Below are 12,876 nucleotides of genomic sequence, written 5' to 3'. Positions count from 1 at the left end.
GTTTGGACAGTTTATTGCCCCTTCCCATTGCTGTGTCTCTCCAACGGTCTTCCTTACCCTGGCTGACCCCGATGCTAACCCGAGCAACATTCCGGACCTTTCTTTCCCTTCTCCAAAACCAAAACTCTTTCTTGAGAAAAAAAAAAAGCGCAAAATCCTAATTATTCAATTTCATAAAAATCAATAAACATTATTGGCAATCAAATGAGGGCCAGGCTACAGTGTGTGTCTGTGGGGAAAGGGCGTTCAGAGAAAAAGAACCAACTTCCATCCTGAAGGAGCTGCAGATCCACTAGAGACTGAGCAGAGGAGGCAAGTAACTGTAATTGCGGGGTAGAGAGTTCTAATTCCCACAAAGCTATAGGCAACATGCCACAGGGGCCACGGAGGAAGTGACGCCTTTGGCTTGGGAGGAATTGTGGCAGATTTAGGATGGAAGGCTTGGCCCACGGAGAAGCATTTGCCCTTTCAAAAGACTCTGCTAATCCTCGCAGCCCTCCAATTGATGGATTGGTTTTAGACTTTTGTCTAATGTGGCTACCAACTGAAAGAAGCCTCCAGAGCTGCTTCTCTGAAAGTGTGCCCGCCCCTTGCTCACGAGGCTCACAGAACATTCGAGGCTGCAGGTCTGCACACACACGCGCACACACACTCACACCGAGGCGCATCCGTGCTGTAGCATGCACCGCGACGGCCTTTCTCCTCGAGGCCTGGTCAGAGGCCTGGTGGGGCAGCAGTTAAGAGCTCAGCTGCTCACGGAAAGGTTGGCAGTTTGAACCCACCAGCCATTCCACGGGGGAACGATAGGGCTGGCTGCTTCCAGAAAGACTGCCGCTTTGGAATTCCTATGGGGCAGTTCTACTCGGTCCTATAGGTCACTCTCTCTGAGCGGAGTCGACAGCAGTAGTTTGGGTTTTGGTTTGGTGTACACACACACACACACACACACACACACACACACACACACACACACATCACTTTGCTCATCTGTTGGTGGGTATTCGAGCTGCTTTCATCTTTTGGCTATAGTAAATGATGCTGCTCAGAGCAGAGGTACACAGCCATCAGTTAGAACGCAGGGCGATTGCTGTTCATCCTCAGAGGACCAGACCCCACTGACCACGCCCCTCCACCCGACCACGCCCACCTCCTGGTACACACTCCCCTTTCCGCCAGCCGCAGTCCATCAGAGAGATGCGGGACTCAGCACACGTCAAGATTTTTGTATTCAGTCGTTGGCTTAAAGAAAAACGAACGTCTTCTCTGTAGAAATGGAAACTAGATGTAGAACAGTGGCTTGCTTTCCTCATTTGCCTCTGTATTCCCAGGGCCACACAAAACAGTAAGTTATTTTAACAAACAATTGCTGAATGAATTAATGATTTAAAAACCGTCCAATTCCATCTTTCCATCTCTTTCCTGGCCCTTCCTCTCTCTGGATTTTCATGGGGAAAGATGGATCAGTCTGAGAGAACATCGGAGGTGGCTTCAGATGGCATGAAAAGATCATGGAATTTCCCATGAAAAGATCATGGAATTTCCCATGAAAATGTTAAAGCCCCTCTCAGAGAGGATTAATGTCAGATCGGTTTCATCGATCAAACATGCACGGCTTCACAATGGCAACTGGAAGATTAGCGGGGCCCATCAGGCTGGCCCCGGTGGCGCAGGGGTGACGTGTCGGGCTGCCACCCCCAAGTTCAGCGGTTTGAAGCTACCAGCCGCTCCGAGAGTAAAAGATGAGGTTTTCTACATCTGTTCAGGTTTGTCTCGGAAACCCACGGGCAGGTAGGTTTCTGCTGTCCGGGGCACGGCGCTGAGTTCCCGAGGGGCGGGCACACAGAGCACACGTCTTTTCAGTGACGCTGCCCTCCAGATGCCAGCCCTCCCTCCCTCTTCGTCTGCGCAACGAAGTTATCAAGCTCAAAGCAAGTGCCAGACTCGGGATAAAACACGGAGCCCGTCAAACAGATCAGCCAATCGGCTGGCGACCAACCGAGCCTGCTCTGCTCATGAAATCAAGACGGAGAGAAAGGGGAGTCCCCGGGTGGTGCGAACAATGAAGGTCAACAGGTGAGAGGTTCAAATATGCCCAGAGGCACATGGGAGGAAAGGTCTGACAAACTGCTTCCCAAACTCAGCCACGGAAAGTCAAGTCGTGTGAAGCGCAGTTCTGCTCTGATGCTCAGGGTCCTCCTGAGGCCGAGTGGACTCTGTGGAAAGCATTTGGCAGGTCATGGACCTGGTGTCCAAGGAAGCTCTGCCTAAGTACTATCTCAGGTGAAGCCCGGGAGGCACAGGAGCAATGCTGAGGGGCTGAGGATGGGGGTGTTGACGGGGTGGGTAAAGAGGCCCAGGGCCATGCGGGTGAGGGAACACAGCACATTTGGGAACTGGAAGGAGTTTGTGCTGATTAGAGGGCTCTGGTGGATTCAGTGCCAGGAAACACCCAGTGGTTCTCAACCTGTGGGTCACGACCCCTTTGGGGGGTTGTCAAACGACCCTTTCACAGGGGTCGTTCGATTCATCACAGTAGCAAAATGACAGTGATGAAGTAGCAATGAGAATAATGTTATGGTTGGGGGGTCACCACCACATGAGTTGTATGAGGGTCGTTGCATGAGGAAGGTGGAGAACCACCGCGCTAGGGCCTTCTTCATTCGGTGTGAAGAGCCGGAGAGCTCGGAGGTAGCGTGGCTCTCCGACTAAGCCCCGGGAAAGGATGGGCTGTCAGGTTCATGAGAGCATGGCCTCGTTGGCCTTACTCACTGCTCCTGGGCTGTGAAGGGGCCAGAACAAACTCAACGTTCAACATGTGCCAAGTGAATGAATGAAGCTCTCCTTTCCCAGATGGTCGCATACATCTCTTCTCCCCCCTCAAGCCTCCCAGGAGGCATCTTGAAAAAGCCTCTCTTCCCTCGAGGCTCCCTATTGTCCCCTTCAGTCTCCTGGAGACGACGCCTCCCAGAATTTCTGGAGTCCAGGAGCTAACTTGGAAATTCAGTACTTCAGATTATGCCCACACTGCTGCAGGGAGACAATTTGTCCAGTCAGCCGGTGAGTCAAGGCAGGATGGAGGAGAGTGGGGACAACTGTCCTTAGAGCCCAGCTTGGCGTGGCAGGCAGCAAGGGGACTCTGGCCCCAGCGTCACTTGTCACGTGTCTCTGTTATTCGCCATCACTGTTGGGAAATGTGCAACATTTCCAAATCTGCTACTGAAACGCAGTGAATTCCAAAGTCCCCAAACTGCACAAGCATGAGGTTGTGCAGGAATATCATTCCCTGCTATAGTTGGTGGTGGGATTTTTCATAGTGGTTAAACATATACATCTATCTTAAAATATGTTTATATATTTATATACCTATTTAACCACGATACACATGGATATCTAGAGAAGGAGACGCTGGAGATGGAGGTGGGGGCAGGGGGCATGGGTGTAGCATCTCCAGGCCACACAGAATTATAAACCCAGGTAGCATCTTGACAAGTCTCTCTTCCCTCGAAGCTTTCTCTCCTACCCCGGAGCCTCCTGGAGATGCTGCCCCAGGTTTTCTGACGTCCAGTAGATAACTCGGAAATCGTATACATATGCACAGATCTACCTGCTGCTGGTAGGGCTCAGTGAGTGGATTTTCACAACATAATGAATATTAGGAAGGCCACGAAATAGAGCATTTAAAATGGTTACAATGGCAAGTGGTATCTTAGTATGATGAAAAAGAAAAAAGGCCAAATGATCAAAGTAGTTCTGACTTATAGCCCATCCCTGTGTACAGAGCAGAACTGCACACTCCACGGGGTTTTCAAGGCTGTGGCCTGTCAAAGGCAGATCACCAGGCCTTTCTTACACGTGCCTCTGGATAAGGTCAGATTCCCAATTTTCCAACAGCGGCTGCACATGTTAACTGTTCACGCCACCCAGAGACTCTTTCACCAAGAACCAAGTCTGCTGCCAGCCAGTGGACCCAAATCGGGCTCGCCCCGTTGGTCACAGAGGCGAACTGACTGCTGCAGGGGGCTTCCTGACTGTCATCCTCACAGAAGCACATCACCTCTTCTATGGCACCATTGGTGGTTTCGAACCATCAACCTTTAGGTCAGTCATAGAGAGCACTTTGTGGTACCCAAGAACCTTAGGGACGCATTCCAATGCAAACACAAACAATTACCCTGCACCCCCACATAAAAGCAACAAAGCACCAAAACCCATGGCCAGTGAGTCCATTCCCACGCATGGCAACCCTTTGTCCAGTAAATTCAGAGCTGGTTTCCGCCTCAGCCCAGAGAAATGTGGGACTTTCCGTTGGGTGACCATGATCCACAAACCAGAGCTGTGGGGCAAACCAAATAAAGTCCGGATGCGTCGGTCTCCCCCTCTCACTGCCCAGCCGGCAGCCGGCTGGTCTCAGCTTCACGACACAGTCCAACCGGCTCACACAGGCCTCCCTCACTGCACCCTGTTTCATGTTCTTTCCTCCGCAGGGACAAACAATAATTCAGTCAAGGAAATATGAGTAATGGAAAGAGAGAGAGAGAAATAAACATATCAAAATGGGCAGTGTCCCCCGGGCCTTGCTTTTAAAGAAAACAAGGAGCTAGATCAGCGGCGCTGCTAAAAAGAGAAAAAGGCTCAAGCTCGCTCTTCCTTTCTAGGCGGAATTGCTTTCGTCTCGCTTGGTGTAGAAAAAGGTTAGCCTCGACCTGTGGTTGTCAGACGTGGATGTGCCTCAGATCCTCCCGGGAGGCTGTGGCGCCTGCAGGTGTCAGCCCCTACCCAGGGAGTTAGCATCTGCAGGATGGGGGAGTGGGAGGGAACCCCCACTCAGGTGACAGGCTCTGAGGAGAGAAGGCTCAGGACTCACGGGCGATGCAGCTCGGGGAGAAAGCCAGGCTTCCCTGGGAAACTCCAGTCAAGGACAGAAAACCTTATTCAGAACACAGCCCCATGGGCTGCCCTTGGAGCTAAAGAACGGGTGCACTTGTTGATTGTATCTTCTAGCGGAAAAGGAGGACCGTGTTCGTTTTATTCACTTCAGCTGGGGATCACCGAGCCATCCTCACGGGCAAGGGCCGGGGCTGTGCGCAATAGAAAGGGGATGATGGTCTGAACGGAGGCCGCCAGCTCACGCACATTGAGATCCTAATGTGTGCGGCCCCCGATGGGGCAAATAGCTCAGCACGCACTACAAATGAGAAGATCGGTGGTTCGAACTCACCCCGAGAAGCGCCTTGGAAAACCAGTCGGTGACCTGCTTCCAGGGTCAGTAGTAACCTGCACACAAGGGCCCACCAGAAGTCAAGACAAACTCGAGGACAGGCGGTCGGTTTTTGGTTTCATTTGTCTGTTGGTTTTTGGAATGCGTGCACGTTTGCTGTGTGATTAGCGTGATCTCATTGCATCCCCTCAACCCCCTCGGAGGCATTCTGAGTCTTCTCATTCTGTGGATGAGAAAGGAAAGCAACAGGGAGGGGAGGTGACTTTCTCAAAGCCACACAGCACATCAATCAAGAGTCTGGTTGGAACTGAGGGCTCCCTGGCCCGGAGTCTGTGTGTCAGCTGTTACAGCATGCGCCTTTATTAAGACACTCCACCCTTGTCTTCCGGAGGCTGACAGTTAAATGGACAGGGCGCTAGGAACTGACTGCCAAGAGGAGTGGACATGCTAGGACTTTCAGAAACAATGAGCAGTCACCTGGACAGGTGGTGAATCTTAGCCTGTCTGGGGAATTCCTGGGTGACTTCAAGTCAACTCCCTGTCGCCTGGGTCTCGGGAGTTAGGGAAGCATAGGCCAGGCACCACGGTGACTCTGTCCCCTTCTCCACAGACCAGTGGGGTCAGCATGTTCTGAGAGAGAGCCAAGCCACCGGTACAGTCCACTGCCAGCCTCAGACGGGAGCACCGGAGCAAGAAGCTCCGCCGCCCCAACCTGAAGGGAAACTTTGCCACCTTGTCCCTGTAACTGTGACTTCCCAATGTACGAAAGACGTGTGTACGACTCCTTGTGGTGTGCTTATACCATGTTGGCTGCTAAGTCATTCCCTTTACATGTCAGGATCTAATTTGGTCTTTCCGACAACTCAGTGATGTGGGTCCTATTCTTATCCACTTACAGACGTGGAGCTGGGCTTGGGAAGACTAAGCCACTTGCCTCCAGTCACCTATCTATGAAGTGTGAGGCAGGATTAACACCTGGTAGTCTGACTCACAGCCACAGGCCTTACCCAGTAGGTTGGCTGCCTCTTAGGTTAAGCATGAGGACAACCACCATTTGGAATCCGAAATGAGCAGGAGTTATCCCTCATTGCCATGTTTCACTTGACTCACCCCAGTCTGGGGACAGTCTTGTTTCGACAGGTACTTACCGGCTGCCCTGCCAGACCCAGGAGGGCCCTGTAGTCATAAGCGAGAAATACAAACCCCTGCCAGGAAGTTTACCAAAAGGGCACACACGAAACACTGACGTAAATTTACTCTGGGGTCTGGGAACTATTAAATAGAGAGGTCAATGCCTGGCAGTCTATGGAGGGAGTGCACTTGACCATGGGGCAGGAGTGCTTTGTCAGAGTGGGGAGATCAAGGTCAGGCAATAAAGGGGTTCTGAACTTGAAGAGTCAGAGCCAAAGGTCCATGTCCCAGGGTGGCACGAACGGTTTGCACTGAGCTGGTAATCAGAAGGTTGGCAGTTCTATCACACCCAGTGGCATCTTGGGAGAAAGACATAGGAATCTGCTATTGTAAAGGTTTCAAACCAAACCCAACCCAAACCCATGCCCTCAAGTCCAACCTATGTAGGGGTTTGCCAGACCAAAAGTCTTCACGGGAGCAGACATATTTCTCCCACAGAATGGCTGTGGGGTTGAACGGCCCGGTGCCTGAGCCATAGCGTCACTAGGGTTTCAGCCATGAAAACCTCACGAGGCAGTTCCACTCTTTAACTGATAGGGAGTCTCCTGAGTCACAAATCCACAAGGGAAGCAAAAGGCAATACCAATCAGCATCTGCCTCCTCATTAGCACAGCCAAGATGGTGTGCATAACCTTGGCCTCTGACAAGGGTCGTCAACTCAGTCTTCAGGAACCGCACCTGTCAGGTGGGCCCTGGGTGCGGCAAGGCACACTGAAGTCCCACGCAGGGTGCTAGGCATTCTCTGAGTCATTTCAGGCAACGCGAGCAAGCCTCCCACGTTACCAGGGCACTTGAAACCATGGGCAGCAGGTGAGAACTTTCAAATCCATGCCTCCATCACCTTGAGAAGCAGACGTGGAGATTCAAAAGGAAGGACAGTTACGTAAAGGGATACAAATGCAACTGAAAATCTAACGGGAAGATATTTCCTGAAATCCCTCTGAATTAAAACCTTAACAAAATACATGCATTTCCCTCACCAATTCCATTTCTGCACCAATACCATTTCTTCATTTCCCAAAGGAGGTAATCTGATGAAGAGCAAGGAGGATGATGGTCTGGGCCAGGGGTCCTCAAACTGCAGCCCACGGGCCACATGTGGCCCACTGAGGACATCTATCCAGGCTGCCAGGTGTTTTTGTTCTGTTTTTTGCTTAAAATAAGATATGTGCAGTGTGCATAGGAATTTGTTCATAGTTTTTTTTAAACGATAGTCCGGCCCTCCAACGTATCTGAGGGACAGCGAACTGTCCCCCTGTTTAAAAAGTTTGAGGACCCCTGGTCTGGGTTATTATCGTGACGAATGGTGAGAACCTGAATGTCCAACAATGAAGGATTCGTTAACATGTTTTTCACATGTTCATGGTATAGAATTGTACGTAGCCATTACATAGGGAGCTAGAGACTTGTGTTAATCAATGAGGGGAACCTTCCTAATGTTTAGAGTAACCTCAGGTTATAGAACAGCAGATGAGAAGACAATATGCAGATACAGTTTCACTTTGTAAAATGCATCTCTACAAACAGCAGTCAGAGACCTGCTGGCAGAGTGGGTTAAGATTTGGGCGGCAGGTGAAGAAACGGTCTCATGCCAGCTATCAGAAAGAATAGCATCTCGGGTCTTAAAGAATTGTTTTCAAACAAGCAACCAGCTGAGTGAGACATCAACTAAGCCCACATGGAAGAAACACTCCAACATCTGTGAACCAAGGATTGCCACTTGATTTTAATTGTCACCTGGTACTAAATCCAAATCCAAAGGAAGGGATAGTATCAGAGCTTGATTGTGAGATTCTAGTGTGCAGAAGGCTATGGAGGACAGTGGACGCCCAGACACATTTACAGGATCTGTACAGAGATAAGCATCCAGTGATTTTCCTCTGACCCTAATTGGAAATAGGAATAACCTGGTTATCAGTCAGAGAGTATGGGAGAGATGACTATAGGAGATTAAAACGATACATCTGACCGGAAGGGTTACAACCTTGTCATTTGATCGCCCTTCTGATACACCTTGTGCTTGATCTGGTTTTTAATATTTTTGTGGGGCTTTTTTTCATATTGGGGTTTGTCCCGGTTCTGTCATTGTTGGTAGTCTCCTTGGCTCTCTGTTAGGCATTTCTCTCTTTTTTGGTCTATGAAACCCAGGATCGGTCACTCCGTAGCCACAATGACTGCAGATGATGGCAGAGGAGGGAGGGGAGGACGAGGAGCTGATATCAAGGAGTTCAAGAAGGAAGAAAATGTTTTGCAACTGATTGTGGTAGCAATTGCACAACACGACTTGATACAATTGAACTATGGAATGGTGTGATGTCTGGATTCGCTCTTCATAAAATCTAAAATATAGATTCGCAGCTATGAACCACAAAAGCAGGAGTTTGAGACCACTAACTGCTGCTCGCAGGAGAAAGGAGGCTTTCTTCCCTGTAACAGTTCAGTCCTGGGAACCCAGAAGCGGCGGTTCGATTCTAACCCGCAGGGCCACCATGAGTTGGAATCAACTAGATTGTAGGAAGTGTAGGACTAGCTATGCGCACAGAATTTCTTGCTGGGTGATGGGCCCACGGATAATCAGTAAACATGTTTTATGGTTGTTTATATTTTAAATCGTTTCTATCATTCCTTTATTAATGAGGAAGGGCTTCAAACTAGTCATTGCAGCTGAGCATGTACATTGCTGCCCCAGATACTTGTTAATCCGCCGTCTAATGAGATTTCCCAGGTGATTCTTATGAATGCACTAGATTCTTATGTGGGTACTACAGAATGGAAAATAAGTACAGAAACGCTGGTACTCACCTTGCCAACTGAGTACTTTGCTCCTACATAACAGCACAGCAACGGCTATATATATATATATATCCAAGTATATCCCTCCTTTGTGTATCTCTTAAGGGGCACAGGCCTGGTGGTATAGAAATGCTGGGAAGGGCATAGATGGACCATTCCGGGAAAAGAAGATCCTTTTTAAGTCTCATTCAGTTATTTTGGGGATTTAAGGACAAAGCTTTTATTTGGTACAATTGTGTTTTCTTGTGGAATTGAATTTTTTTTTTTAAATTTATTATTTTGGGAGTTGAGTGAATACATATATTGTTCCACAGTTCAATCATATCAAGCAGAATTGTACAATTGCTACCACAACCAGTTTCCAAAAGTTCTTTTTCTTCCTGGACTCCTTGATCTCATCTCCCTTTTAGCCCACCATCACCTTCCCCAAACCCCTATTCCACTTGCTGTCCCTAGAGGTTCTTCAATCCTGGGTTTCATATACAAAAACACAGAAAAACATACAATGCATCTTTAAGAGGCTGATCTCCAATGACCTAACAACCCTGAGATAAACCCTAATATGAACAAACAAAACTAAAAGAAAACAAAACAAAAATACCAAAAATGTTGAAAAAACAGATCAGGGCCAGAGTGTATCAGAAGGAGGATCAACAGACTAAGTTTTAACTGTTCGAGTCAGATTTATGCCTTTGATCTTCTAACCCAGGGGTTCTCAACCTTCCAAATGCCGTGACCTTTTAATACAGTTCCTCATGTTGTGGTGACCCCCCCCAACCATACAATTATTTTCATTGCTGCGTCATAACTGTAACCTTGCTACTGTTATGAATCAGGCGACCCCTGTGAAAGGGTCATTCAACCCCCAAAGGGGTCGGGACCCACAGGTTGAGAACCACTGTTCTAGACTCATCTCTCCAATACACTCTGTGGTTACCATCATGTTTTCAACTCTCCTTTAAGAAAGAGCCACTGTGACCAAAGTGAGCTCACCCACAGGAAACAACAGCCTAGGAGAAGTCAAGTCCTTTTATTGTATTTCTTTCATGACTGTTTTACGGAGCTTTCCCACTTATGATAGAGTAAAATTTCCTTGAAATGTGTAAATTAAATTTAAGGAAGATGACTTGTTAGTAATTTAGAAACCCCTTCCAAGTAAGGAGTTTGGAAATGCAGTAAGGATTCAAACAATAAAGGCAGCCCGTGTTTATGGAAATCTGGGGGAAGTACTGTTAAGTAGTGGTGCAGCTGAAACACCCCCTAATGGGGTATCATTTCACAATTGACAGCCAGAGGCCTAGCAGGTCCCCGGCAGGGCTGTTTAGGAGTTAAGATAGCTCCCTCGGGCTTTGATTTCTGAGTGGCCATCTCATCATTCTGAGTATAAAAATAATGCACGGAAATAATAAATGAGCTATTTGCCCAACAAATGACCCAGCCAGGGGGAGGAAATTTCAGAAGAGGGCTCTGAGTAGGTACAGATACATCGAGTTGGGAGAATGATTGAGGAGGAAGGCTCCTATGATAAAATGTCTTTGCAAAGTTTGCCCTGAGGGAAGAGGTCCTTCCCCAGAAAGGAGGGCAAGTCCTGTCTATTTTTACAAGAGCGTTTCAAGTGGTTAGTAGACTTATTTCCTGTGGGTCCCAGGAATTCTGCAGCAGGCCTTCAGGAGGATGTCGGTGATAGGGAACAGCGACATGCTGGGGGCGAATCAATAATTATCTCTATATTTGCTTCACTTTTTTATATAAAAATATGCTAAGGAAAAAAAATTACTTAGAAGAGAGCAAAATTCATTGTACCAAAGAGCAGAACGGGACGTGGAAGTGCACTGGTGTATGGCAGAGCCCTTGAGTCTAGGTTTACAAGATCCAGGTTCACTTAAACCCTTACTCCACATGCATTCTGCCCTCCTGCCCTGGTTGTTTCCACAGCAGACCCTGGGCTCAGGACCCTCAAAGCATCGGACTAGCTTGATGTTTCACCTCTCATTCTTCCTCTTCAGACATGAATGGAAAAATGTTAAAGCACTCATGCTTGACCACATGCCAAGTGAATATCATATTCTTTTTCATCATCACGGCTATTAACTGAGCTCTTGCTAAACGCCATTCATTTAGGCAGTTTCCTACAAGAGCTCCCTGTAAGGAGCCTTGCTGGCACAGTGGGTTATGCGTTGGACTACTAGCCTGGAGGTCAGTGGTTTGAACCCAGTAGCCTCTCCGTGGGAGAAGGCAGGGAAAGAGTCAGGCAGGGAAAGAACAGGAGGCTGCAAACGAGAACAGGGACAGAGTGAGAGCTGACTTAGATCCAATGTTCAGCAAAGACCACCGAGAAGATGGTCCTTCAGCTGCCATCCGAAAGACGAGGAGAACCAACCATGGAAAAGGCATTCTGGACAAGGAGATCTGGAGATGACCACCCTGGAGTCGAGAGTCCAAAGGGAAAAGTCCCTAGGAACCAATCCAATCCCACCAGGGATGTGAAAGACTATCAGAGGAAAACTACAAAACACTCTTGCAAGAAACCAAGAGAGACCTACATAAATGGAAATGCATACCATGCTTATGGACTGGAAGACGCAACATGTGACAATGTCAACACAACCCAGACTGCTCTATTGTTTGTTGTTAGGTGTCGTCCAGTCAGTTCAGACTCAGAGTGACCTACGTACGAAAGAACGAAACACTGTCTGGTCTTGCACCACCCTGACAATTGTTCTTAAGTCTGAGCTCATTGATGCAGCCACTGTGTCAATCCATCTTGTCAAAGGTCGTCCTCTTGTCCACTGCCCTGCTGCTCTACCAAGCACGCTGTCCTTCTCCAGGGACTGGTCTCTCCTGATAGCGTGTCCGAAGTGTATGAGCCCAAGTCTCGCCATCCTTGCCTCTAACTAGCATTCTGGCTGTACTTTTTTTTTTTTGGTAAGTTAAACTAAAGCTTTTATTTATTTTATCTTTAAAAATCATTTTATTAGGGGCTCATACAACTCTTATCACAATCCATACATACATCAATTGTGTAAAGCACATCTGTACATTCATTGCCCTCATCATTCTCAAAACATTTGCTCTCCACTTAAACCCCTGGCATCAGATACTCATTTTCCCCCTCCCTACCCCCTCCTCACTCCCTCATGAACCCTTGATAATTTATAAATTATTTTTTCATATCTTGCCCACTTTTCTGTTGCCCATCCCCCAGAGAGGAAGTCACATGTAGATCCTTGTAATCGGTTCCCTCTTTCCAACCCACTCTCCCTCTACCCTCCCAGTATCGCCACTCTCACCACTGGTCCTGAAGGGATCATCTGCTCTGGATTTCCTGTGTTTCCAGTTCCTATCTGTACCAGTGTACATCCTCTGGTCTAGCAGACTTGCAAGGTAGAATTCAAATCATGATACTGGGGGTGAGGGGGGAAGGAAGCATTTAGGAACTAGAGGAAAGTTGTATTTTTCATCGTTGCTACATCACACCCTGACTGGCTCATCTCCTTCCCTAGACCCCTCTGCAAGGGGATCTCTAGTGGCCGACAAATGGGCTTTGGGTCTCCACTCCACACTCCCTACCCCCCCATTCACTATGGTAAGATTTTTTTGTTCTGATGATGCCTGAGATACCTGATCCCTTTGACACCACGAATAGGTGTTAGGTATGGACCAAATACAAAGAG

Source organism: Tenrec ecaudatus, chromosome 2, assembly GCF_050624435.1.
Source record: "Tenrec ecaudatus isolate mTenEca1 chromosome 2, mTenEca1.hap1, whole genome shotgun sequence".
NCBI lineage: Eukaryota > Metazoa > Chordata > Mammalia > Afrosoricida > Tenrecidae > Tenrec > Tenrec ecaudatus.
The sequence above is the reverse complement of the archived record's forward strand: the minus strand, read 5'-3'. Positions refer to the sequence as shown.